This window comes from Cetorhinus maximus, chromosome 38 (assembly GCF_964194155.1).
Source record: "Cetorhinus maximus chromosome 38, sCetMax3.hap1.1, whole genome shotgun sequence".
Classification (NCBI taxonomy): Eukaryota; Metazoa; Chordata; class Chondrichthyes; order Lamniformes; family Cetorhinidae; genus Cetorhinus; species Cetorhinus maximus.
Genome location: NC_135916.1, coordinates 4,354,657 through 4,379,551, shown reverse-complemented (window position 1 = coordinate 4,379,551; position 24,895 = coordinate 4,354,657). Strand labels below are relative to the sequence as shown.

Sequence of the window (24,895 nt, the reverse complement as noted above, 5' to 3'; positions counted from 1 at the left end):
TCATGGCCTCACTGGAGAAACCCCAAAACCTGTCTCCCCCCTTTCTGAACCACCGCACCCCCGCCACCATATTTCCCTCAATATATCCACTTTCCCAAATCGCTCTCTCTCTCCCTCTCTCTCTGTTTCTCACATGCCAGAATATGGAGAGGCAAAGAGAGAGAGAGAGAGAGAGAGAAAAGCACAGTCAGGACCTCAATAAACTATATTCAAAATCGTTCCCGTACATTTCATAAAAGCCTCAATTCATCGCAGTGTCTAAAACAGCAGCGTTATTCGGGGAAACAGCCTCACGTGAACAAGTTTCACTTCAGGCCCTCCCACCAGCTTCACCAGTCACTGAATTAATTTTGAAAGTGTGCTCACTGCTGGTCATTTACGAAACCCTGTTTGGTATTTGCGCACAGAAAGATCCCACACACTGCAACATGCTCACATTTGGGTCAAAGTGTTTTATGTTGAGAATTGATGAAAAAGGCAAGGCAGGGAAACATCTTGAAACAAAATGGCACAGATTGGCCCCCTCAGTGACACAGTTCCTTTTCACAAATCCAACCTTCTGGGAGGCTGGGAGTGAGGGTCTTTTCTCCAGAGGCTGGGAGCTGGGCAGTGACTGTGCGCCGGAGACCCCCAGATCCTCGTCTCTTCCCTCCCTGTTTCCCATCCTCTCCCCTTTCTCTCTCCCTCCCACCCTGATAACTCACAATCAAAAGAGAAAGATGGGGGAGAGAGAGAGAGAGAGACAGCAAGAAAACGCACAAACACAGCCTCAAATCAAATGAAATCAAGAGGCTGCTGCACATTTTGTTTCACCGTCACATTCATGGCCTAAAACACAGGCATTATTTGGGAGTTCAGACAATGCACAGCCACTCGCAAGGGGACTGAAATTAGGCCTTGCATTGGGCCTAGTCATAGAGGCTGCTCAGGGACAGGAACAGGCCCCAGTCTAACAGAACATTCCTCTCCCTCCACAGCTCAGCCCAAACCTCACAGACAGGGCTGGAAGGAGTGAGAGGGAAATGGGACTCATTCCCCTCACACCCCACCCCAACACCCTACATACTCGCCCCTCCCCCAATTCAATACCAACAAATCACATCGGGACTTTCCTATCAACTTATTACAAGATGAAGTAGAGAAAGAAATGTCTGGAATGAGTGCAGGAGAGAGAGAAATAGAGAGAGAGAGAAGCTGGAGTGACAGAGACAGGGAACTTCCACCCCAGCTCCCCCAGAATCCCTCAAACTCGCATTGCCCTGTCTCAAACACAAAGATGATTCTGGAGTTTAGAACAAGCCTTTACCAAGGATCAAGGACTTTTAATTTGAATGACAGTCAATGAACTGGTTTCTCTTTAACATTGTGTGGCCCCTGTTGCAGTTCAGGAAAAGCTGCAGGCCATTTCTGCACAGGGGGATCCCACAGGCAGCAATGTGATGCTATCCAGATGGGGACAGGGAAACACATTCCTTCCCCAGCCTCATACCTGCTGTAATCCTCCCTCTTCTCCCAACTCACCCCCCCCTGCTGGGCACCATGTACTCTGAGTCTGGACACTTCCCCAGAAAGGCCTAAACTCCCCTGTTTAAACCGGGAACAAGCTGCTGCTTCCTGGGTGAGACTTTTTGAAATCTCCGTCCCAGCATCGATTTTTACAAACCAGGCATCCCCAGGAGGGTGTGAGTGAGGCTTTTCTGCAGAGACTGGGGGCTGGGTTCTGACTCCACACTGGAGACTCCCCCAAATCTCCCAGATCCTGTGTCTCTTCCTCGCCCCCAACCCCCTGCCTCTGTTTCACTGTCTTTTCTTGTTTCCCTCACTCTCCACCCATTTCTCTGTTGTAACGTAGGGACACATCCTAGAGAGACAGACCAAATTCAAATGGTTGCTCCACCTTCCAATTCATCTCCCTGCCTAAAAAACCAGCATTATTGAGAAATTGCGCAATCTTTTACACACTCTCACAGTTTGGACTTGGTGAAGGGCTCCTGAGGGATGGGAAATTAGTCTAATGAGCACATTTTAATAAATTAACTCATTGTGGCACAGTATGAAACACTGCAGGCATTTTGTGCAGAGCAAGATCCCACAGGGGGCAGTCAGCTTTGCTTTGCACTTTTTAAAATGGAGAAATATTTACAGAGAGAGGAGGAGCATGGAGGAGAGAGACTGAGACAGTGAAGACCCCACTTTGGAACCTCAGAAAGACTGAGTGCTTTCCAGTGAATGAACAAATTTTTGAAATACACTCTTTGTTAGTTAATCACTTGCTTCACTGTCCCTGGATTAATTTTTGCAATTCGGCCTTTCTAGAAGTATGTGACTGGGAGCTGGGAAGAGTCTACACATCGGAGACCCCCAGACCATTTGTCTATTCACCCCCAACCCCTCCTCTGTTTTACTATCTCTACCCCTCTGTTTCCCCTCTTTCACTCCCCCCATTTCTCTCTCTCTCTCTCTTCTCCGTTCTCTCTTAATAAGGGAGAAACATGGAGAGACCAAGGGAGAGAGAAGAGACTGAGAATTTTACAATCAGAAGTCAAATGAACTCAATCGGCTGATGTTCATTTTGTTTCACCGTCACATTCATGGCCTAAAACACAGGCATTATTGGGGAGTTCAGACAATGCACAGCCCCTCCCGAGGGGCCTGAAATTAGGCCTTGAATTGGGCCTAGTCATAGAGGCTGCATTAAAGCTCAGGGACAGGAACAGGCCCCAGTCTAACAGAACATTCCTCTCCCTCCACAGCTCAGCCCAAACCTCACAGACAGGGCTGGAAGGAGTGAGAGGGCAATGGGATCACTCCCCCTCACCCCCCACCCCAACCCTCTCCATCCTCCCCCCTCCCCCAATTCAAATATCGACAAATCACATTGGGACTTTCCTATCAGTTTATTACATGATGATGTAGAGAAAGAAATGTCTGGAATGAGAGAGAGAGAGAGGGAGAGAGAGAGAGGGAGAGAGAGAGAGAAAGCTGGAGTGACAGAGACAGGGAAATTCCACTCCAGCTCCCCCAGAATCCCACAAACTCCCATCGCCGTGTCTCAAACACAAAGACAATTCTGGAGTTTAGAACAAGACTTTACCCAGGGTCAGGGCTTTTAATTTGAATAACAGTCAATGAACTGGTTTCTCTTTAACATTGTGTGGTCCCTGTTGCAGTTCAGGAAAAGCTGCAGGTCATTTCTGCACAGGGGGATCCCACAGGCAGCAATGTAATGTTATCCGGATGGGGACAGGGAGACACATTCCTTCCCCAGCCTCATGCCTGCTGTAATCCTCTCTCTTCCCCCCTCTCTCCCGCCCGGGCACCATGTGTGCTCTGAGTCTGGACATATCCCCAGAAAGTCCTAAACTCCCCCTTTTAAACCGGGAACAAGCTGCCGCTTCCTGGGTGAGAATTTTTGAAATCTCCGTCCCAGAATCGATTTTTACAAACCAGGCGTCCCCAGGAGGGTGTGAGTGAGGCTTTTCTGCATTGAGTGGGAGCTGGGCACTGACTCCACACTGGAGACCTCCCCAGAATCTGTGTCTCTTCCTCACCCCCAACCCCCTGCCTCTGTTTCACTGTCTTTTCCTGCTCGTCTCATTCACTCTCCCCCTTTCCCTCTTTCTCTCTTCACCCGTCTCTCTTATTAAGGGAGAAAGATGGAGAGACCGAGGGAGAGACAAGAGGCTGAGAATTTTACAATCAGAGATCAGTGAAGTGAATTAAATTGGCTGCTGGGCCTTTACATTTAACCCTGACATCACTTGCTCTCAGACACAGTACCTCTGTTCATGGTGAATTAGACCCGGGTACAAGTTCCGGCCTTTTTAATTCCATGCCCCTATGAGTGCTGGATTGAAATGCACCCTGATAAGTTCCTGTTCGGTATTTGCGCACAAAAAGATCCCACACACTGCAATGTGCTCACAGTCAGGTCAAAGTGTTCTAGTGTTGAGAATTGATGAAAAAGGCAAGGCAGGGACACATCTCGAAACAAAATGGCACAGATTGGCCCCTCAGTGACACAGTTTCTTATCAGAAATCGAACCTTCTGGGAGGCTGGGAGTGAGGGTCTTTTCTCCAGAAGCTGGGAGCTGGGCAGTGACTGCACGCCGGAGACCCCCAGATCCTCGTCTCTCCCCTCCCTGCCCCTCTCTCTCTCCCTGTTTCCCTCCCTCTCCCCTTTCTCTCTCTGTCCCTCCCTGATGACTCACAATCGAAAGAGAAAGATGGGGGAGAGAGAGAGAGAGACGGCAAGAAAACACACAATCACAGCCTCAAATCAAATGAATTCAAGTGGCTGCTGCACATTTTTTTCACCATCACATTCATGGCCTAAAACACAGGCATTATTGGGGAGTTCAGACAATGCACAGCCCCTCCCGAGGGGCCTGAAATTAGGCCTTGAGTTGGGCCTAGTCATAGAGGCTGCATTAAAGCTCAGGGACAGGAACAGGCCCCAGTCTAACAGAACATTCCTCTCCCTCCACAGCTCAGCCCAAACCTCACAGACAGGGCTGGAAGGAGTGAGAGGGAAATAGGACCCACTCCCCCTCACCCCCCACCCCAACCCCCTCCATCCTCCCCCCTCCCCCAATTCAAATATCAACAAATCACATTGGGACTTTCCTATCAGTTTATTACAAGATGAAGTGAGAGAAAGAAATGTCTGGAAAGAGAGAGAGATAGAGTGGGAGAGAGATGGAGAGAGAGAGAGAGAGAGACTGAGAGAGAGACAGAGACAGGGAAATTCCACCCCAGCCCCACCAGAATCCCACAAACTCCCATCGCCCTGTCTCAAACACAAAGATGATTCTGGAGTTTAGAACAAGCCTTTACCCAGGATCAGGGGCTTTTAATTTGAATGACAGTCAATGAACTGGTTTCTCTTTAACATCGTGTGGTCCCTGTTGCATTTCAGGAAAAGCTGCAGGCCATTTCTGCACAGGGGGATCCCACAGGCAGCAATGTAATGTTATCCGGATGGGGACAGGGAGACACATTCCTTCCCCAGCTTCATGCCTGCTGTAATCCTCCCTCTTCCTCCCTCTCTCCCCCCCGGGCACCATGTGTGCTCTGAGTCTGGACACATCCCCAGAAGGGCCTAAACTTCCCTGTTTAAACTGGGAACAAGCTGCTGCTTCCTGGGTGAGACTTTTTGTAATCTCCGTCCCAGCATCGATTTTTAAAAACCAGGCGTCCCCAGGAGGGTGTGAGTGAAGCTTTTCTGCAGAGACTGGGAGCTGGGCACTGACTCCACACTGGAGACCCACCCAAAACCCCCCGATCCTGTGTCTGTTCGTCACCCCCAAACCCCTGCCTTTGTTTCATTGTCTTTTCCTGTTTCCCTCAATCTCTCCCCATCTCTTTCTTATTGTAACGTAGGGACACATCCTAGAGAGACAGACACATTTCAATTGGCTGCTCCACCTTCCAATTCATCCCCCTGCCTAAAACACCAGCATTATTCAGGAATTAGCGCAATCTTTTACACACTCTCACAGTTTGGACTTGGTAAAGGGCTCCTGAGGGATGGGAAATTAGTCCAATGTGCATATTTTAATGAATTAACACGTTGTGGCACAGAATCAAACACTGCAGGCATTTTGTGCAGAGCAAGATCCCACAGGGGGCAACCAGCTTTGCTTCACACTTTTTAAATTGGGGAAATATTTACAGAGAGAGAGGGAGCATGGTGGAGAGAGATTAAGACAGTGAAGACCCCCTTTTGGAACCTCAGAAAGACAGAGTGCTTTCCAGTGAATGAATTAATTTTTAAAATACACTCATTGTTAGTTTGTCACTTGCTTCACTGTCCCTAGATTAATTTTTGCAATTCGGCCTTTCTAGAAGGATGTGACTGGGAGCTGGGCAGATTCTACACATCGGAGACCTCCAGATCCTGTGTCTATTCACCCCCACCCCCTCCTCTGTTTTACTTTCTCTACCCCTCTGTTTCCCCTCACTCTCTCCCCCCTTTCTCTCTCTCTCTCTCTCTCTCTCTCTCTTCACCCATCTCTCTTATTGAGGGAGGGATGGAGAGACTGAGGAAGAGAGAACAGGCTGAGAATTTTGCAATTAGAGATCAGTGCAGTGAATTAAATTGGCTGCCAGGCCTTTACATTTAACCCTTACATCGCTTGCTCTCAGACACAGACCCAGTGTTCTTGGTGAATTAGACCCGGGTCCAAGATCCGGCCTTTTTAATTGGGCTCTGAAAAGTTCCTGCCTTCCCTTTTTAAATAATGATTCACTGTGGCCATGTTTTATATTGATCAATGATTCACTGAGAGAAATGGGGGCTGTGGCGGGTGGCGGGGGGTGGGAATGGGAGCAACCCTCAATCAGCCCATCAGTAAACTGAATTCAGGGACTGTTGCCACGGCTGCAGTGCAGGGCAGGCTGCAGGCCACATAGGCACAGCAAGATCCCATAAGCCAGCTGGTGTGAGCCAGGTATCCTTCCCCCAGACCCAGAAAATGCTAATCTCCCTCTTTAAAACTTGGGAGGGGGTGGGGTTCTGATTGTTTTACAAAACTTTGGAAGGCTTCAGAGAAATGAGTGAGTGCAATTCAACCCCCTCCCCCTCACTCTGCTCCCATTCAATTGATCATCTGACCTTCAACACTGTAAACATAACAATAAATAAACAATATAAAAAATACAAGCGTTTACACAGCGTCACAATTAGAAATTGAATTTCAGGAACACAGAAACTTTGGAAAGTCAATACATCAGTGTTTACAATTGCAGTGCACAGCAGGATCCCACAAACATCCCCACCATGGCCTCACCGGAGAAACCCCAAATCCTGTCTCCCCCCTTTCAGAACAACCACATCCCACCCCCCACCCCCAGCACTATTTCCCTCAATCTCTCCTCTTTCCCATCTCTCGCTCTCTCTCCCTCTCTCTCTGTTCTTCACATGCCAGAATATGGAGAGGCAAAGAGACAGAGTGAGAGAGCGAGAGAGAGAAAACCACATCACACCCAGTGAGTGGGAATTTTGACAACAGGATCCAGACGGGAGAAACAAGAGCGAGGAGGTTATGCTGAATTTATGTCAGGAACTGGTTAGACCTCAGCTGGAATATTGCGGACAGTTCTGGGCCCCACACTATAGGAAGGATGTGAACACCTTGGGGAAAGTGCAGAAGAGGTTTACAAGAATGGTCCTGATGAGACCTTTCCAGAATCTAGCACATTTTGGAAAATTAGCTCCAGCGCATCGGCTCCCTCATTAGCCGCGTCTTTGAAGACCCGAGGATGAAATCCATCAGGACCCAGAGACTTGTCAGCCCCACAGCTCCATTAGTTTGCTCAGCACCGTTTCCCGAGTGACTGTAATTTCACCGATTTCCCTTCTCCCTTCCAGCTCCTGATTTGCAGCTATCACTGGAATGACTTTTGTATCCTCTATAGTGAAGGCAGAAGCGAAATATTTGTTCATTTCATCTGCCATTTCCGTATTGTCTCCTATTAACTCCCCACTTCACCAGCTCCAAAGATGATGGGGGTTTCATTGAGACTGTGTGTGTTTATTGTGCGGTGGGGAGAATTCACCTGTTTCACCAGAGTCGACACCTATATAAACTCCACACATTCACCCTCCCTCAGTAAATTCATAAATTGTTAATGGGTGAGATGGAAAGTGAAAGTTTAACTCTCCGCAGGTTGGAGAACCTTTCCTGAGATAAAAGTGATCCAATGCCACCATCTAGTGGCTACTCACGGCTACTGCAGGCGCTGCTCTTTGCCATTTGCCATCAGAGAGGTTCAGTCACTGGGTGGCTGGTCTGGGTACAGGCTGATGGGGTGTGAACGCTTAAAAGGAGATTCAATTTTGCAGCGGATGCTCGGCTGATGCATTCAGCCCTTTAGCAGCGGACACTGCCCAAGAGCTCTGCTCCTCTTTTCCCCGATGGATATATTGTCTGGAGATGGTGTTTGGGGGGATTATTCCAGGCTGCAATGTGGACGTTTGGTACAGATTTCAGACACTGCTCCCAGTGTCAGGATCACTTTGCTGTGCTCTGTAAATCCTCAGGAAGACATTGTCAATGTTTAACCCCCATCCCCGCACCACCCACCAACACACACACTGCATTTTGCTAAAAGATTCAAATGAATTCGTTCCCAGGATAATTTTCTCCATTTCTCATACCGACTGGCAAAGAGCAGCGCCTGCAGTAGCCGTGTGAAGCCAGCAGATGGTAGCATTGGATCACTTTCATCTCAGGCGAGTCTCTCCAACATGTCGAGACTGATATCGCCCCCATTATCATTTTCTGAGGGTGGGGGTGGGTGGTTGGCGGTGAATGGGTGGAGATTATATTTGGGGCTTTCACAGCTCCAAAGATAATGGAGGCATCATTGAGACTGTGTGATTATTGTGCGGTGGGGAAGATTCACCTGTTTCACCAGAGTCGACGCCAGTGTTTGAAAGGGAGTCTCTCGCTGACAATTCTGTTCGAGACTTTGGGTGAGGTTTACAACTGGCAGATATCCGGAACCCTGGAACCGTGCAGGAAACACAGCCGCCTGGTCTCTCGCTCTTTGCTGCAGAGAACAGTGTCAATCCCCCCTCTCTATTACTGTCCCCAACTACCACCACATTTCTGTTTGCTGCCCCCAATTGAATGGCTTCCTGTATCACTGTGCAATGGCCAGTCTGCTCACCCATCCGGCAGCTCCCTGCTCTCATCCAAACAGAGCCTCCAGCCGATTGGACAATTGCACAGGTTCACACCCCAGTCCTGCTGCTCTCTGGGTCCCCCTCGCCTGCCTCAGACCCGCCTGCCCCTGACCACTAACTCAATCAGAAACCGAGAAGAATCAGGCGGATTCCAAACGTTAAATCCATTTCTCCCTCCACTTATTGTTTCAAGTGTCCCCCCTTTTCCCCAGGTGCGGGTTTTGATCTTATTGTGCGCACCCAGGTCAGTATTGGATTCTGAATCGACCGTTAATACTTCTTCCTTTCCAATTACAGCTCTGCCCAAACCAGATATATCAGTGGATTCTGGCGTGGCTGAAAAGGGTGGAGATGTCACCTTTTATTGTACAAGCCCCCGGGAATATCCGGACATCAGATTTTCCTGATACAGACAAGGAGCGGTCACTCACTCCCATGTCGAGTCTGATGCTACAGGGACCCAGTCGGTATCCTTCACCATCAGGGATATAGATGACTCGGAGTCTGGGAATTCTTCCTGCCAGTATGAAGCGGATTTGAAAGTACGGACGCTTTCCTCGGCTCTGAGTGATCCTGTCCATATAACGGTGAGAGGTGAGTGAGATTCGCTGTCATTGTCTCCATCCGAACTCAGTTAATGGAGCCAGAGTTTCAACTTCAGCCTCCAACAATTCGCAGTCACCACATTTTATGTTGTTATTATTATTATTTTGAATTATTTCATGCGATGCTAGCGCCTCTGGCTAGGCCAGCATCTTGTTGCCTATCCCTGATTCTGCTCGGCCATTCTCAAAGGGCCTATTTCTCCACATTACGACTATTGTTTAACGCCTCTAGTCCAGTGGGGATGTAGCTCAGCGGTAGAGCGCACGCTTCGCATGTGTGAGGCCCCGGGTTCAATCCCCGGTATCTCCACTTCACTTATTATTCATTCACGGGATGCGGATGGGGCAGGAGAGTCCAGCATTTATTGCCCATCTCTAATTGCCCCCTCAGAATGTGGTGTTCAACTGCCGCCTTGAACCGCTGCAGTCCCTGTGGTGTAGGTTAGACGGGGAGATCCCGGGGTTTTGTCCTGGGGACAGTGAAGGAACGGCCGATATATTTCCAATCCAGGGTGGTGAGTGGCTTGGAGAGAACTTCCAGGTGGTGGTCTTCCCAAGTGTCTACAGCCCTTGTTCTTCGAGGAGAAATCAGTCGTGGATTTGGAAGGTGTTTTTAAGGATGCAGAGCGAGTTGCTACAGTTCATTTTGTAGATGGTGCACACTGTGTTGCCACTGTGCGTCGGTGGTGGAGGGACTGGATGTTCGCCGGTAAAGGGAGCTTCCTTGTCCCGGATGGTGTCAATATTCTTGAGTGTTTTTGGAACTGCGCTCATTCCGGTAAGTGGAGAGTTTTCCATCACACATCTACCTTGTGCCTTGTAGATATTGAACAGGCTTTAGGGAGTCAGGAGGTGAGTTATTCGCCGCCGGTTTCCTAGCCTCTTTCTTGCTCTTTGAGCCACAGTATTTATGTGGCTAGTCCAATTCAGTTTCTGGATAATGGTAACAGCCAGGATGTTGCTAGTTGGGGAATTCAGCGATGGTAATGCCATTGAACATCATGGGGCGATGGTAAGATTCTCTCGTGTTGGAGATGGTCATTGTCTGGCACTTGTCTCGTGTGAATGTTATTTGCCACTTGCTAGCCCAGGACTGAATATTGCCCAGGCCTTCTTGCATTTGGACATGGACCTGCTTCAGTATCTGTGGAGTTGCGAATGATGCTGAACATTGTGCGGTTATCAGCGAACACCCCCACTTCTGACAACCGCTCCCATTTCCAGACCAGCAGGTTTTGTTAAACTGAAACAAACATTGATGTTTGTACCCGGATTGTGTTCACCTTCCTGCATCCGTCTGGAGTGATATCGGACACAATGAAAACCTGGATAACGGTTTATACTTTGGCACATGAGGATGTAGCCCCGCCCCTCAGCCACATCTGGTCCACCATTCTTCCCACGCCGTCTCTCTCTTCCTTGAAGCCAGTCCAGGCTGTCAGAGCGCCAGACTGGCACTTCTAACCCTATCACACCTGGTGTGACCTTTCACGTCTCTCGCACTTTCTCCTTCTGAGAAAATGTCATTTTGCCCATCCCCTCTCATTCAAAACTGCCCTCACTGCTGTGCACCGAAGGACCATCGAAAAATGCTCAAAGTGATATCTTCACTATTTTCCGCACTCAGCCTCCGCAATGATTGATTTCTCGTCTTCAGGGACTCCATCTCGATTCCTCCTGTTTCCCTCCCTCCCACCCCCTGATTTAATCGCCTCTTTATCTCCCATTAATCTCTCTCTCTCTGTGTAAAGAATCCAAGCCAGATTCCCTGGCCTGCAAGAACCAAATTACTTCCTGTCTCCCGGGCCTCTCTCCTGGTACAGCTCCCATCTCCACTTCATTCCAATGGACACTGACCTGAAATGATTTGGCGAACATCTGTTTCACCCATTCACCGCCACATCTGCCTGGCCTTGAGACAAAACAATGTAGGTTCTTCTCTCGTCACCTCAAACCATTCACTATGCCATTATCATCCTAGAATTCAAGGGTTGTCTGCAGTTCTCTCTCTGTCTCTTTTGAAATCTCAAATCAATCTCAGGTGGGGGGAGTGGGAAGGGGAGGAATCCTCAATTAGCCCATCAGTAAACTGAATTCAGGGAGTGCAGCCACGGCTGCAGTGCAGGACAGGCTGCAGGCCACATAGGCACAGCAAGATCCCATGAGCAAGCTGGTGTGAGCCAGGTATCCTTGCCCAGACCTAGAAAATGCTAATCTCCCTCTTTAAAACTTGGGAGGGGGTGGGGGTCTGATTGTTTTACAAAACTTTGGACAGCTTCAGAGAAATGAGTGAGTGCAATTCAACCCCCCTCCCCCTCACTCTGCTCCCATTCAATTGATCATCTGACCTTCAACACTGTAAGCATAACAATAAATTAACAATATAAAAAATACAAGCCTTTAAACAGCGTCACATTTAGAAACTCATTTCCAGGACCTCAGATACATTGGAAAGTCAATTCCTAAATGTTTACAATTGCAGTGCATTGCAGGATCCCACAAACGTCCCCAACATGGCCTCACCGGAGAAACCCCAAATCCAATGCAAATACCGACAAATCACATTGGGAATTTCTTATCAGTTTATTACAAGATGAAGTAGAGAAACAAATGTCTGGAATAAGAGAGAGAGGGAGAGAAATAGAGAGAGAAAGCTGGAGTGACAGAGACAGGGAACTTCCACCCCAGCTCCCCCAGAATCCCTCAAACTCCCATCGCCCTGTCTCAAACACAAAGACGATTCTGGAGTTTAGAACAAACCTTTACCCAGGGTCAGGGGCTTTTAATTTGAATGACAGTCAATGAACTGGTTTCTCTTTAACATTGTGTGGTCCCTGTTGCAGTTCAGGAAAAGCTGCGGGCCATTTCTGCACAGGTTGATCCCAAAGGCAGCAATGCGATGCTATCCGGATGGGGACAAGGAGTCACATTCCTTCCCCAGCCTCATGCCTGCTGTAATCCTCCCTCTTCCCCCACTCCCCACCCCGGGCACCACGTGTACTCTGAGCTTGGACACAACCCCAGAAAGGCCTAAACTCCCCCCTGTAAACTGGAAACAAGCTGCTGCTTCCTGGGTGAGACTTTTTGAAATTTCTGTCCCAGCCTCGATTTTTACAAACCAGGCGTCCCCAGGAGAGTGTGACTGAGGCTTTTCTGCAGAGACTGGGAGCTGGGCACTGACTCCATGCTGGGGACCCCCTCAAAACCCCCAGTTCCTGTGTCTCTTCCTCACCCCCAACCCCCTGCCTCTGTTTCACTGTCTTTTCCTGTTTCCATCACTCTCCCCCCCTCTCTCTGTAGTAACGGAGGGACACATCCTAGAGAGACAGACCAAATTCAAATGGTTGCTCCACCTTCCAATTCATCCCCCTGCCTAAAACACCAGCATTATTCAGGAATTAGCACAATCTTTTACACACTCTCACAGTTTGGACTTGGTAAAGGGCTCCTGAGGGACGGGAAATTAGTCCAATGATCACATTTTAATAAATTAACACATTGTGGCACAGTATGAAACACTGCAGGCATTTTGTGCAGAGCAAGATCCCACAGGGGGCAGTCAGCTGAGGCTTCGCACTTTCTAAATTGGGGAAATATTTTCAGAGAGAGGGGAAGCATGGTGGAGAGAGACTAATCTCCCTCTTTAAAACTTGGAAGGGGGTGGGGGTCTGATTGTTTTACAAAACTTTGGAAGGCTTCAGAAAATGAGTGAGTGCAATTCAACCCCCCACCCCCTCACTCCGCTCCCATTCAATTGATCATCTGACCTTCAACACTAAGAATAACAATAAATTAACAATATAAAAAATACAAACCTTTACACAGCGTCACATTTAGAAACTCATTTCCAGGACATCAGAATCATTGGAAAGTCAATACCTAATTGTTTACAATTGCAGTGCACAACAGGATCCCACAAACATCCCCAACATGGCCTCACCGGAGAAACCCCAAATCCTGTCTCCCCCCATTTCTGAACCACCCCCCCACCAGTATTTCCCTCAATCTCTCCTCTTTCCCAACTCTCTCTCTCTGTTTCTCAAATGCCAGAATATGCAGAGCCAAAGAGAGAGAGAGAGAAAGAGAGAGAGAAAACCACAGTCAGGACCTCAATAAACTCAATTCAAAATGATTCCCACACATTTCATTAAAGCATCAATTCATCGCAGTGTCTAAAACAGCAGCGTTATTCGGGGAAACATCCTCACGTGAACAAGTTTCACTTCAGGGCCTCCCACCTGCTTCACCAGTCACTGAATTAATTTTCAAAGTCTGCTCACTACTGGTCATTTAGGAAACCCTGTTTGATATTTGCGCACAGAAAGATCCCACATACTGCAACGTGCTCACTGTCAGGTCAAAGTATTTTAGGGTTGAGAATTGATGAAAAAGGCAAGGCAGGTAAATATATTGAAACAAAATGGCACAGATTGGCCCCTCAGTGACACAGTTTCTATTCATTAATCAAACCTTCTGGTAATCTGGGGGTGAGGGTCTTTTCTCCAGAGGCTGGGAGCTGGGCAGTGACTGTACACCGGAGACCCCCAGATCCTCGTCTCTTCCCTCCCTGTTTCCCTCCCTCTCCCCTTTCTCTCTCCCTCCCTCCCTGATAACTCACAATCGAAGGAGAAAGTTGGGGGAGAGAGAGAGAGAGAGAGAGAGACAGCAAGAAAACACACAATCACATCCTCAAATCAAATGAATTCAAGTGGCTGCTGCACCTTTTGTTTCACCGTCACATTGATGGCCTAAACCACAGGCCTTATTGGGGAGTATAGACAATGCACAGCCCCTCCCAAGGGGACTGAAATTAGGCCTTGAATTGGGCCTAGTCATAGAGTCTTCATTAAAGCTTAGGGACAGGAACAGGCCCCAGTCTAACAGAACATTCCTCTCCCTCCACAGCTCAGCCCAAACCTCACAGACAGGGCTGGAAGGAGTGAGAGGGAAATGGGCCCACTCCCCCTCACCCCCCACCCCAACCATGTCCAACCTCCCATTCCCCCAATTCAAATAACCACAAATCACATTGGGACTTTCCTATCAGTATATTACCAGCTCAAGTCGAGAAAGATATGTCTGGAATGAGAGAGAGAGAGGGAGAGAGAGAGAGAGAGAGAAAGCTGGAGTGACAGAGACAGGAAAATTCCACCCGAGCCCCCCCAGAATCCCTCAAACTCCCATCGCCCTGTCTCAAACACAAAGACAATTCTGGAGTTCAGAACAAGCCTTTACCCAGGGTCAGGGGCTTTTAATTTGAATGACAGTCAATGAACTGGTTTCTCTTTAACATCGTGTGGTCCCTGTTGCAGTTCAGGAAAAGCTGTGGGCCATTTCTGCACAGGGGGATCCCACAGGCAGCAATGTGAGGCTATCCGGTTGGGGACAGGGAGACACTTTCGTTCCCCAGCCTCATGCCTGCTGTAATCCTCCCTCTTCCCCCCTCTCACACCCCTGGGCACCATGTGTACTCTGAGTCTGGACACATCCCCAGAAAGGCCTAAACTCCTCCCTTTAAACCGGGAACAAGCTGCTGCTTCCTGGGCGAGACTCCATCCCAGCATCGATTTTTACAAACCAGGCGTCCCCAGGAGGGTGTGAGTGAGGCTTTTCTGCAGAGACTGGTAGCTGGGCACTGTCTCCACACTGGAGACCCCCCCCAAAACACCCAGATCCTGTGTCTCTTCCTCACCCCCAACCCCCTGCCTCTGTTTCACTGTCTTTTCCTGTTTCCCACACTCTCCCCCCATCTCTCTGTTGTAACTTAGGGACACATCCTAGAGAGACAGACAAAATTCAATTGGCTGCTCCACCTTCCAATTCATCCCCCTACCTAAAACACCAGCATTATTCAGGAATTAGCACAATCTTTTACACACACGCACAGTTTGGACTTGGTAAAGGGCTCCTGAGGGACGGGAAATTAGTCCAATGAGCACATTTTAATAAATTAACACATTGTGGCACAGTATGAAACACTGCAGGCATTTTGTGCAGAGCAAGATCCCACAGGGGACAGTCAGCTTAGGCTTCGCACTTTTTAAATTGGGGAAATATTTTCAGAGAGAGGGGAAGCATGGTGGAGAGAGACTAATCTCCCTCTTTAAAACTTGGAAGGGGGTGGGGGTCTGATTGTTTTACAAAACTTTGGAAGGCTTCAGAGAATGAGTGAGTGCAATTCAAACCCCCACCCCCTCACTCTGCTCCCATTCAATTGATCATCTGACCTTCAACACTGTAAGCATAACAATAAATTAACAATATAAAAAATACAAGCCTTTAAACAGCATCACATTTAGAAACTCATTTCCAGGACATCAGAAACATTGGAAAGTCAATACCTAAATGTTTACAATTGCAGTGCACAGCAGGATCCCACAAACATCCCCAACATGGCCTCACCGGAGAAACCCCAAATCCTGTCTCCCCCCCTTTCTGAACCACCCCCCCCACCAGTATTTCCCTCAATCTCTCCTCTTTCCAAACTCTCTCTCTCTCTCCCTCTCTCTCTGTTTCTCAAATGCCAGAATATGCAGAGGCAAAGAGAGAGAGAGAGAAAACCACAGTCAGGACCTCAATAAACTCAATTCAAAATGATTCCCACACATTTCATTAAAGCATCAATTCATCGCAGTGTCTAAAACAGCAGTGTTATTCAGGGAAACATCCTCACGTGAACAAGTTTCACTTCAGGCCCTCCCACCTGCTTCACCAGTCACTGAATTAATTTTCAAAGTGTGCTCACTACTGGTCATTTAGGAAACCCTGTTTGATATTTGCGCACAGAAAGATCCCACACACTGCAACGTGCTCACTGTCAGGTCAAAGTATTTTAGGGTTGAGAATTGATGAAAAAGGCAAGGCAGGTAAATATATTGAAACAAAATGGCACAGATTTGCCCCTCAGTGACAAAGTTTCTATTCACAAATCAAACCTTCTGGTAATCTGGGGGTGAGGGTCTTTTCTCCTGAGGCTGGGAGCTGGGCAGTGACTGTACACTGGAGATCCTCAGATCCTCCTCTCTTCCCTCCCTGCCCCTCTCTCTCTCCCTGTTTCCCTCCCTCTCCCTTTTCTCTCTCCCTCCCTCACTGATAACTCACAATCGAAGGAGAAAGTTGGGGGAGAGAGAGAGAGACAGCAAGAAAACGCACAATCACATCCTCAAATCAAAAGAATTCAAGTTGCTGCTGCACCTTTTGTTTCACCGTCACATTCATGGCCTAAACCACAGGCCTTATTGGGGAGTTTAGACAATGCACAGCCCCTACCAAGGGGACTGAAATTAGGCCTTGAATTGGGCCTAGTCATAGAGGCTTCATTAAAGCTCAGGGACAGGAACAGGCCCCAGTCTAACAGAACATTCCTCTCCCTCCACAGCTCAGCCCAAACCTCACAGACAGGGCTGGAAGGAGTTAGAGGGAAATAGGAAACACTACCCCTCACACCCCACCCCAAACCCCTCCATCCTCCCCTCTCCCCCAATTCAAATACCGACAAATCACATTGGGACTTTCCTATCAGTTTATTACAAGTGGTGGAGAGAGACTAAGGCAGTGAAGAGCCCCTTTCAGAACCTCAGAAAGACTGATTGTTTTCCAGTCAATGAATTAATTTTTAAAATACACTCATTGTTAGTTAGTCACTTGCTTCACTGTCCCTGGATTAATTTTTGCAATTCGGTCTTTCTAGAAGATGTGACTGGGAGCTGGGCAGAGTCTGCACATCGGAGACCCCCAGATCCTGTGTCTATTCACCCCCACCCCCCTCCTCTGTTTTACTATCTCTACCCCTCTGTTTCCCCTCACTCACTCCCACCTTTCCCTGTGTCTCTCTCTTCATCCATCTCTCTTATTAAGGGAGAAAGATGCAGAGACTGAGGAAGAGAGAAGAGGCTGAGAATTTTACAATCAGGGAACAGTGAAGTGAATTAAATTGGCTGCCGGGCCTTTACATTTAACCCTTACATCACTTGCGCTCAGACACAGGCCCTGTGTTCTTGGTGAATTAGACCCGGGTCCAAGTTCCGGCCTTTTTAATTGGGCTCTGAAAAGTTCCTGCCTTCCCTTTTTAAATAATGATTCACTGTGGCCATGTTTTATATTTATCAATGATTTACTGTGAGAAATGGGGGCTGTGACGGGTCGGGGGGTGGGGGTGGAAATGGGAGCAATCCTCACCCAGCCCATCAGTAAACTGAATTCAGGGAGTGTAGCCACTGCTGCAGTGCAGGACAGGCTGCAGGCCAGATAGGCACAGCAAGATCCCATCAGCAAGGTGGTGTGAGCCAGGTATCCTTCCCCCAGACCCAGAAAAGGCTAATCTCCCTCTTTAAAACTTGGGAGCGGGTGGGGGTCTGATTGTTTTACAAAACTTTGGATGGCTTCAGAGAAATGAGTGAGTGCAATTCAACCACCCTCCCCCTCACTCTGCTCCCATTCAATTGATCATCTGACCTTCAACACTGTAAACATAACAATAAATAAACAATATAAAAAATATAAGCATTTACACAGCGTCGCATTTAAAAATTCAATTCCAGGAACTCAGATACATTGGAAAATCAATACCTAAATGTTTACAATTGCAGTGCACAGCATGAAACCACAAACATCCCCACCATGGCCTCATCGGAGAAATTCCAAATCCTGTCTCCCCCCTTTCTGAACCACCACTCCCCCTTTCACCACTATTTTCCTCAAGATATCCACTTTCCCAAATCGCTCTCTCTCTCCCTCTCTCTCTGTTTCTCACATGCCAGAATATGGAGAGGCAAGGAGAGAGAGAGAGAGAGAAAACCACAGTCAGGACCTCAATAAACTCAATTCAAAATGGTTCACGCACATTTCATTAAAGCCTCAATTCATCGCAGTGTCTAAAACAGCAGCGTTATTCGGGGAAACAGCCTCACGTGAACAAGTTTCACTTCAGGCCCTCCCACCTGTTTCACCAGTCGCTGAATTAATTTTGAAAGTGTGCTCACTGCTGGTCATTTCGGAAACCCTGTTTGGTATTTGCGCACAGAATGATCCCACACACTGCAAGGTGCTCACTGTCAGGTCAAAGTATTTTAGCAACGGTTCTGAGGGCACCTTTCCAGAATCTAGCGAAGTTTGGAAAATTAACTCCAGCGCATCGACTACCTCATTAGCCACATCTTTTAAGACTCTAGGATGGAGCCCATCAGGACTTGGAGACTTGTCAGCCCACAGCTCCATCAGTTTATTCAGTACCGTCTCCCTAGAGTTTTTCCCCATTGATTCCAATGTTTGTTCCTTGGATAAAGAGCCGGATGCACCAGCCGAGCGCCCGCTGAAAATTTCAATCTCCTTTGCAGCGTTCATACCCCATCAGCCTGAGCTCAGACCCAGCCAGCCAGTGACTGAACCTCTCTGAGACTGGCAAAGAGCAGCGCCTGCAATAGCTGTGATCCGCCAGCAGAGGGTGGCATTGGATCACTTTCATCCCAGGAAAGTTTCTCCAACCTGTGGACAGTTAAACTTTCACTTTCCATCTCCCCCATTATCAATTGATTCATTTACTGGGGGAGGGTGAATACGTGGGGATTATATTTGAGGCATTAATGCAACATTTATTGGGGTGTGGAGATTATATTTGGGGCTTTAAAAGCACCAAAGATAATGGAGGCATCATTGAGACTCAGTGTGTTTATTGTGCAGTGGGGAAGATTCACCTATTTCACCAGAGTCGACACCAGCTTTCGAAAGGGAGACTCTCGCTGACAATTCTGTTAGAGACTTTGGGTGAGGTTTACAACTGGCGGGGTAAATGGCCGAAGAGGGTCGGGGGTCAAGAGTGGGTGTGGGGCATTTGCATTTTGACTCTGCCCGTCTGGCTGTATCGCTGTAACTTACAGGGTCACAGGACAAGAGCTGCAAAATGGGAAACGTCTGCATCAATTTTCTCTCCTGGTCCGGCACAGACAAAGGGTGTTCCTGGAATAAAGAGTCAGATGCACCAGCCGAGCGTCCGCTGCAAATTTCACTCCCTTTGCAGTGTTCACATCCCATCAGCCTGTGCCCAGACCCAGCCACCCAGTGACTGAACCTCTGAGTCTGGTTCAGAGCAACCCCTGCAATAGCCGTGGCCGCCAGCAGATGGTAGCATTGGATCGCTTTCATCTCAGAAAAGTCTCGAAAAAGTTGAGGCTGATATCGCATTATCAATTTATTCATTTACTCGGGTTTGGGTGGTGGGGGTTGGTGGTGAATGTGTGGAGATTACATTTTAGGCTTTAACAAGATATTTACTGGAGGGGGGTTGAATATGTGGAGAATATATTTGAGGCTTTAATACACCAGAGAGACCCCTCGAGCCTGCTCCATCAGTCCCTATTCAGCCTTCAGTGTCCCTCTGGATATTTCACCTCTGGAATCACACAACACACACAGCGAAGTCTATTATATGATGGGAAGCAGCAAACACTGTTACACTCAGTACACACGGTAACTTAATTCTGCATCGTTTTAATGTCTATTCAGGTAAGTGTCATCGCACAGGAGCTACATTTCACTGGGTCAACATTCTCACCCAACACGAAAGCAATTGACAAAGCAGCAGCATGAGCGATGTTGTGTACAGCTCCTCACTTCCCATGTTCTTCAGTTGAATCGCTTGGCAGTTATGACACATAATGGAGGTATCTTTGAGACTCTGTGTGCCTTTATTCTGCGGTGGGGAAGATTCACCTGTTTCACCAGGTTCGACACCAGTTTTCGAAAGGGAGACTCTCGCTGACAATTCTGTTAGAGACTTTGGGTGAGGTTTAGACATGGCGGGGTAAATGGGAGGGAGGGTGGGGTTAGTGGGGTCTAGAGTGGAGGTGGGGCATTTGCACTTCGACTCTGCCCGTCTGGCTGTATCACTGTAACCCACAGGATCACAGGGTAAGAGCTGCAAAATGGGCATGGTCTGTATAAATCTTCTCTCCTGGTCCGGCACAGATACAGGGTGAAAAAAAGTGGTGAATATGTAAAAATTAAATTCCGCCCCATTAAATGTGGGTGTTTCCAATGTTTGTTTCTGGGATAAAGAGCCGGATGCACCAGCCGAGCGCCCGCTGCAAATTTCAACCCCCTTTGCAGCGTTCACCCTCCATCAGCCTGTGCCCAGATCCAGCCACCCAGTGACTGAGTCTCCCTGAGGCTGGCAAAGAGCAGCACCTGCAGTATCCGAGATCCGCCAGCAGATGGTGAGCTTGGATCACTTTCATCTCAAGCGTGTCTCTCCAGCATGTGGAGGCTCCTGTCACTCTATTATCAATTATTTCATTTGCTGGGGGTTGGGGGAGGGGGAGGGTGGGAGGTGGTGGTGGTGGGGTGGTTGTGCGTGAGGTGGTTTGTGGCGAAAGTGTGGAGGTTAAATTTGTGGATTTAATAAATCATTTTCTGGGGGGTGTGAATGTCGGGAGATTATATCTGGGGCCTCAATAAAACATTTACTTGGGGGGAGATGGGTGAGTGTGTAGAGATTATATTTGGGTCTTTAATACACCATAGGGACCCCTCGCCTCTGCTCCATCATTCCCTATTCAGGCTTCAGTTTCCCTCCCGGGGTCATTTCACCTCTGGATTCACACAACACACACAGCGAAGTCTATTACATGATGGGAAGCAGCAAACACTGTTACACTCAGCACACACGGTTCCTTAATTATGCATCGTTTCAATATCTAGTTAGGTAAGTGTCATCGCTCAGGGGCTACATTTCACTGAGTCAACATTCTCACCCAACACGAAAGCAATTGACAAAGCAGCAGCATGAGCTATGTTGTCTGCAGCTCCTCACTTCCCATGTACTTCAGTTGAAGTCGCTTGGGTTATTTTGAAGATGGGAAGCTGAGTGTTTGGTTTATTGGATAAACAGTGGTGCAAATCTACTCCCAGGTACCTTGACTGACAACAGGTATTGTTTCACACTCCCAGTATCTCGTTGATAGCCTTTCTAACTCCTCGTTATCCTCTCCTGATAAAACTTTCTGGAGAATGGAGAAAGATGTGCAGAGCTCATGGGCAGTGTCTGCTGATCAAATGGGCGAATGCACCAGCCGAGCGCACGCTGCAAATTTCAATCCCCTTTGCAGCGTTCAGAACCCGCCAGCCTGTGCCCAGGACAGCCACCCGGTGACTGAACCTCTCTGAGACTGGCAAAGAGCAGCGACTGCAGTAGCCGTAAACCGGCAGCAGATGGTGGCATTGGATCACTTTCATCTCAGGAATGTTTCTCCAACCTGCAGAGAGTTAAACTTTCTCTTTCCATCTCCCCCATTGTATATTTCTTCATTTATTGGAGATGGGTGAATGTGTGGAGATTATATTTGAGGTTTTAAAACGGCATTTACAGGAGGAGGGTGAATGTGTGGAGATTATCTTTGAGGCTTTAATAAAACATTAACTGGAGGGAGGGCGGAGATGTGATGATTATACTTGGGGCATCAATAAAACATTTAGTGGGCGGTGAATGTGTAGAGATTATATTTGGGGCTTTAATACACCATAGAGACATGTGTGCATTTATGTGTGTGCCTGAGTGTGTGTGTCTCTGTGTGTAATTGCGTGCGCATGTGTGCGTATAGGTGCGCATCTGAATGTGTGTGTGTGTGTGTGCGAGTGTGTTTATTTTGGTGTGCGATTGTGAATGTGTGCGTGTTTGTTTGTGTCTGTGCATGAGTGAATGTGTGTGCCCGATTGTGTTTGCGTGTGTGTGTGTTTCCGTGTGTAATTGTGTGCGTGTATGTGCGTGTGTGTGTGTGTGTTTGTGGGTGCGTTGCTGTGCGCATTGCTCTGGGTAATAGAGAGAGGGATGGGGAACTGGCTCGCCATATATGTTGATCCATATCCAATCTAAAAGGTTACATTTTATAACATATGTTTTTGTAATTTCTCCAATGCAGTTGAATTGTTGTGTTCTATCTGTGATATGGGTGTAAGTTGAGTCACAGTTTTCACTGATAGTTGACCTGCTTTGACAACGGGAACTGTAATACTGGTTCCGGATTATTTCACCACCATGCGTTTCAAATTGAAATTTCCATTGACTTGTATATTTTTACATCAGATGTGACTTGAAAAATCGGTAGTAGCCGGTATGGTCTCTTGTTCGGATGGATAGAATAATATTGAGATAGGTCGACACATAGACACAACAACATAAAGAAAAGAGACAGATATACACAGTTGCCAAAAGTAATGAAATGACTCAAGTTACTCATTTAAATGGAACTTTGGTTTCATATGTCATGGTGCTATTTCATGGGTTTGCACTTTACCCCGTGTGTATTTGAATAACTTTTCACAACACAATGTGAAACAAGATGTGTCCAAGATGGAGAAGGTTTCCCAGGCTGGTGGGCAGGTTGGAACTTGGTATTTTGTGCGCATGCTCTAAATATTTGGGGTTCTGAGGATATATTTACATCAGGCTCTATTGTATCCTCATGGATCATCTGCGTGACGAGGGCCGTAAATTTCTCGAACGTTCCTTCACCTAAGAAAGAGAGAGGCATGAACTCAATGCTGAGCTAACTCCACTTAGAGTGGAAAAGGGAGTTTGTGTTTTCTACTCTGCATATCCCTAAGTTTCGAGCTATTGTGCTTGCCAGAGTGTCGATTGAGAACAGCAAAATACTTCAGTGGCAGTTCATGTAAGGTTTTAGAGGCGAATATTCCTATATTCACCAATGTTTCAAATGCAAATCCTGGTCACCAATTTCCACAGTTTGAAGCATTGATTCCTCAATATATGAATCCGCACTGTTCTGTCCTTCGAATGATAAAGACGATACAAATCTCTATTGTCATTGCTCTGGTTATGTTTTTGTATTGGTCCTGTTTTTGGTCATTCCCCAACAAGGTCCCTTTCACAATACGTCAGATATCAAGGGACCAACCTTACTGAGGGTCACGGTTTAATTATTTAACATGTTATTTTTGGCACTTCAGAGAATTCATTTGGCTCCGTGGGGAAAATAATTAAATAAATGATGGAAATTCTAAATCACTGTAAAGAATTATCACCACTGAACAAATACGATATATATAAAGCATATTTTCAAACCATTCACTTCATATACTAACTCTAACAATTAAGTAATGTATTAGGAAATATAAGTTATCTAAATGTACGAAGAATTAAATTTGTCATCTTTGTTAGTGATGTGAAGGTAAACTTTGAAAATACAATGTGCTCACAGATCAGGAATCGCCTGTGGGAAGTGAGGAAGAATATAACAATTCAATTCATTAAATCTTCAACAGAACTGGCAGAAGCTTAGAAATTTAACGGTGTCTGTGCGAGGGCAGAACAAGGTTATTGTACTTGCGGACAAACTGCCTGGAAGTTTGTTCATAAACATAAAACTCTCCAATATCTCCCATTTCTGAGCAAAGACCATTAACCTGAAAATGTATCTTTTCCACAGATACTACCTGAAGTGCTGCGCATTTCCAGCATTGAATGTGCTGATTCCCTCTTCCTGGTGTAAGGTCATTAGGGTGCTAACCAGAAAACTAACTCTTAAAACCTAGCTTTAGAAACGAACATCTAGCTTATCTATGAATTTGTATTTGTGTTATTGTAAAGCGGGAAACATTAGAAATATCTCCTGTGTAGAAATGAATAATGACAAGATATTGGAGCACGTATAATTATCTCAAGTTTTGGAAATAAAATGCTTCATCGCAGAGAAAAAAAGAGACAGCGAGGGTGCCTGTCGGAATTGCTTGTGTCTGTAAAACACAGGATTGGAGTTTCTCGGCCCCTCTCGGGATAAGAGAACTTGGAACCTTGAGAGAAGAGACATTGGAACAAACATGATCGGTTTAGCTCCTATCTAACTGTGTCAATGCAGTTCACTATGTGTTTCAGGTTAATATATCGAAATATATCCAAACATAATGTGACTTGTAGGTGAGACATGTACAGGGAGTCCATACTCGATTATAAGGCTGAAACCAAAATGTTCAGAATGTTCGATACCAGACCTGAGTCAGTTATGATCCTTGAAACTTGATAAGCACAACTAGTTACTCGCCAACAAACGATTCACTCACGTTTCAGATCAGCAAAACTGCCAACAGAGTTTAACGGAAGAACTTCAGAGATTGAGTTTCACTTCCCACAATGTAGATGCTGCAGAATCGGTCAGTGTGTAAAGGCAAAAACATTCACATTCCGGAAAAAATAGAGTTAAATGAGAGGCAGCGAGGGAGAGAGAGAAAGTGAAAGAAAAGGGGGGCGGGGGTAGGGGGGTGGGGGTTGCGGAGATAGGGAGAGAGAAAGAGAGCAGTGGGGGTGGGTGTGAGCGGAGAGAGAGGGAGAGAGGGAGAGGGGGGAGAGGTGTTCTGGTCAATCAGTGTTGGCTTCAATAATCGCTAACTGACCATTTGTTGGTGCTGTGTCCGTACAGCCCCTTGTCAATCCTATCACTGTGTGCCCACCAGTTCGAATAAGAGGTCGCTGAATGAAAGAATTGGAAATGAGTAGGAAAGTGTTTAAACTGCTAATTGAATTTTTTCACCCGAATCCCTTTATTTCGGAAAATTTCGGCTCGGAATTCAAACACTGATAAGAAGTTAGGAA

At 47.1% G+C, this 24,895-nt stretch overlaps 1 protein-coding gene and 1 non-coding gene across 2 annotated transcripts in view; both read left to right on the top strand.

Annotated features, from left to right (window-relative positions):
* LOC144672522 (Fc receptor-like protein 5) overlaps window positions 1-24,895 on the top strand; it is a 374,607-nt gene that overhangs the window by 309,935 nt on the left and 39,777 nt on the right. The gene's annotated exons all lie outside the window — the stretch shown is intronic.
* trnaa-cgc (transfer RNA alanine (anticodon CGC)) lies at window positions 9,536-9,607 on the top strand. Its single transcript has one exon. It is a non-coding gene; the product is annotated as a tRNA-Ala (tRNA).